Source organism: Gavialis gangeticus, unplaced genomic scaffold (genome assembly GCF_001723915.1).
Source record: "Gavialis gangeticus isolate Ggan-Ray unplaced genomic scaffold, GavGan_comp1, whole genome shotgun sequence".
Taxonomy (NCBI): Eukaryota; Metazoa; Chordata; order Crocodylia; family Gavialidae; genus Gavialis; species Gavialis gangeticus.
The window spans coordinates 265,487-269,277 of record NW_017728973.1 but is presented as its reverse complement, the minus strand read 5'-3'; the positions used below and the strand labels follow the sequence as shown (position 1 = coordinate 269,277).

The 3,791-nt window shown below is 56.4% G+C and overlaps 1 long non-coding RNA gene across 1 annotated transcript in view; it reads right to left on the bottom strand.

The window, feature by feature from the left end:
• The window catches only part of LOC109289218, a 17,593-nt gene extending 15,291 nt beyond the window's left edge, over positions 1 to 2,302 (bottom strand). Inside the window, exons 1-2 of the long non-coding RNA XR_002095324.1 lie at positions 2,161 to 2,302; positions 1,702 to 1,704 (exon numbers count right to left, since the gene is read on the bottom strand). This is a non-coding gene — a long non-coding RNA (uncharacterized LOC109289218). The remainder of the gene's footprint in view (positions 1 to 1,701; positions 1,705 to 2,160) is intronic.
• Between the last annotated feature and the right edge of the window lie 1,489 nt (positions 2,303 to 3,791).

Here is a 3,791-nt window from a genome sequence, read left to right as displayed (position 1 = left end):
TGCCCATGCCCTAGTGCGGCCTGGGCCCAGACAAGGTGGTGATCACTGAAAGGGTTCAGCCAGATGCCAGAAGAGTTGGCCCGGGCAAAATGCGGCAAAGAGATATAAACCTGGTTCAACAGGGAGTAGTATGCCTGCTCCTCCCCCACCCTCACATAGGTGATGGCAGGGGAGTTGGTAGGGTTACAGGCACGCCAGATGTCCACCAGGGAGTAGTCCATCAGGATCTCCCCGAGGACGCCCATGGCAGCCTGGTTCTGCTCCCTGCCCAACCGGTCTTGCGCATCTGAGGTGATGTTAAAGTCCCCGCCAGGCACCAGGCACTCGCGAGGGTTGAGGGTGCTGATGTAAGTGGCTGCCTGGCAGAAAAATTCTGCCAACTCTGGGTTTCTCACAGGGGTGTACATGTTCAGAAGGTTCAGGACCAGCCCCTGCACCTGGAGCTGGAGGTGCAGCAGGCAGCCCAGCAGCACCTCAACATCCTGGAGAACCTCTGGCTGCAGGCCCGGGGAGAACAGCGGGCCACCCTGCAAGAGGTGACCAAGAGGTGACTAAAAAAGATCCTGCCTCCCCACTCCAGCTATCAATTAGGCTCATTGGCTGGAGGCACCAGGGTCTCCTGCAAGAATACCATGGGGTACCCTCCTCCTGAAGGAAGGAAAGCACCCAGCATCTCCAGAGACCCTTCCTGCAGCCGTGGATGTTGAGGGTCACGATCTTAAATGACCTCATGGCTGGGGGGGTGGGTTTAGTAGACAGTTCAGCAGGGGCCTCGCACATCTTAACGCTCACTGTGGGGCTCGTCGGCTCACGTAGCGCCCTCCCATATGTATAGAGGGCGTTTATGAAACTGAGGGCCCACATATAGATATGGGTGTTACAGCTTTTGGGCCCCTTACCTTCCCCTGCCAGTGCCCTTGCAGTGGCGAGGACACTGTCAAAATCTCCCCAGCAGTCCAAGGTGAGCTGTACCTTGCTGGCAGACCGGTGGGTGTAGTCATGGTCAAGAAATGCAAGTAGCTCACCCCTGGGGACCACCAGGACCGAGAAGTCTGCAGGCTCCATGGAGCCTGCTGGGTCTCAGGCATCCTCCTTCTGGTCCTGGGGTTCAGCAGGCTCCTTAGGCACCATCTGAACCCCTGATCTGCTAAGACCCCAGACTCTGGTTGGGATTGGGAATGCTCTGTAGTGAGGTTTTTCTCGGAGGAGGAGGGAAGAGACCCATCAGGCAATGGAGTGGCTTTGGTGTCTGACTTAGGGTCCTGGGAGAGGGGACCTCCCTCCTCAGGGCTCACCGGGGTAAGCCCCAGGGCCCCTGTCTCCCCCAGATCATCAGAAGGGGAGGGCTCTGCTGCTGGACCTTCTTCTGGGTCTCAGCCTCAGCGCCCGTGGTCTCAGCAGGTAGGCCCTGGCCAGTGGAGTGAGAGACTTCCTGCATGGGCTCCTGTTTGGGAGAGTCCAGCAGCCCCGAAGCCTCCTCTATTGGGATAACCCATTTAATCTTCCCCGGGGGTGGGGTGTCGGGCACAGCGGGGGAGGCCCCCAGAAGCTGGGCTGCTCCTTCCCCCCATGTGGTGGTCTTGGGAGGGGGGCAGGAGTCCTCCACATTAGAGGGCTCCAGCTGTGCCCAAGCCTTCCTTTTGGCTTTGCACCCAGAGGGGACCTGCACCCACTCAGCCATGGGGTGGTCCTCAGGTGGACAGGCTCCAGTAGGAGAAGGTGAAGGTTGTGGGGGGCAGCTACAGCAGGGGCATGACTAGGGGCAGGAGGCCCCTGCTCTCTCTCCCCTTGGTTGTTGCTGGTCTCCCCCGGACCGCACCAAACTTGGCTTGGGGGCAGGGTCCCCTGAGCTCACAGGGTGGCTGGATGATGTGGCTGGTGTGCCAGGAGGGGTCTGAGTGGGGAGGGGTACTAGTGGCAGGGGCACCCCTCTCATCAGTGGGACCTGCGGATGCCCTCTCCTACTGGCCCATGGGGCATTCGTGATGCAAGTGCCCTAGGGCATGGCACCAGAAGCATCACAGGTCCCCTTGGGCAGAAGGCTGGAACAGGGGTGCAGAAGCTGGGGTGCAGTGTTGGGGTGTGGTACAGTGCAGCAGATCCCTCCCCAAGGGGGGCAGTAGCAGCAGCCCAAAGCAGGAAGGGGTGCAGCCAACTTACCCCCAAAAGCTCTAAGAACAATCCAGTAGCTAGCAGTAGCCAGAGGCACAAAGGGGCCTGGCCATCTCCACAGAAGCTCCTGAGATCAAGCCTGCAGCAAGCAGCAGCAGCAGCAGCCTCGGACAGGAAGGGGCATGAGCAACACCCTCCCAGAGGCTCCTGAGGGAGGACCCCTGAGCTGCTCGCTGGGACAGGTTTTTATACTGCTGGGACCAGCACAGGTGCTGGCCCTAGCCTCTAACTCCTCCTGGCTGCAGATATAGGGGGAACTGGGCAGGGTTATTTTGCCCCGAGTGGCACAACTTGCCCCACACCAAAGTGCTTGTCTGGGCATGTGCTCGAAGCAAAAATCCCTAGCTCAAAATTTGTGCTGGTCCTATATGAGCTGCTGCAAGCACATGTGCCTGCACGTGTGGACGGGCCCTAGGAGGTCATATCTAGTTTAGCCTCTCTGCCAGGGCAATACTGTGTCATTTAGACTTGCTGGGATAGAAGGGCAGATGACTAAAGTTCACATGCATCTGCAGAGAGGAGCCACCTGCTGAAGCTATATGATGATGTAATACAGAACAAGCGCAAGCTAATCAGCACAGAACAGAAAACCTTTCTGCATGGCACTGCACACTTCTGGAAAAGTGTTATTGATTCTGAGGGTGAATATTCATTCCCAGTTCATTAGCACAGCAAAGTATTAGCAGCAGTGGTCAAAGAGCAAAAAATCACAGAATGTGGACTCCGAGTTATTTCCCTGTGTTTTGTTTGCATTATCTCTTCAGTTAATAACGGAACAGACTGTTTAGCAATTTCTGAATGCAATATGCATCAATAAGGTGTCTTGCTGGAAATGGAAGTGAGAGCAGACCTCTCCCTGGCTCCCTCTCATATGGGCTCCCTGATAAGCTTTAATTACTGAATTGACCTTGGTCTTTGTCTGAAAAAGGAACATAAGTTTGATCTGCTGGGTAATTGATGTCAGAAGTGGCTTAGCTCATTAAATGTCTAGCGTGAGGAAACTGCTTCAGTGCCCAGCATTGCCAAGTGGGCTTTAAGGAAATTAAAATCCTCAGTCTTTATAAGCAGCCTCAATGCCAGTTAGGGAACAATTCATTGACAAATCTGACATTACTAAGTTAACATATGCTCCTCTGCATCACTGGTCAGCATTAGCTAGAAGGGTTCATAAAGAATAATGCTACAGCAGGGATGGGCAAAATACGGCCCGTGGGCCACATCCGGCCCGCAAGGCCTTTCTATCTGGGCCAGAGGGCCCCTAAAAAATTTAGAAGATTAATATTGATCTGCCCTTGGTTCCTGTCAAAAATGACAGGAATCAGGGGCAGTAGGACCCAGGGGAAGCCCGGAGGGCTCCTGCAATAGCAGGGCCTGCCCACCCCCACCCCTGCTGCTAGAAGCCCCAGGAGGGGCTTTTGGCCTGGGACCATGTGGCTGCCCTGGCCCGGAAAGCTCAGGTAAGGGGTGGGGGGGGGCACAGGGGAGGACCCCAGGCAGGGAAGGGGCCTGGGGAAAAGCTGAGTCTGGGGAAAAGCGGCCCCTACCCCACCCCGCACCCAGCACTCCCTGCTGCAGCTGCTTGCAGCCCGCGCGGGGCTATCCTGAGCAGGCACAGGCAG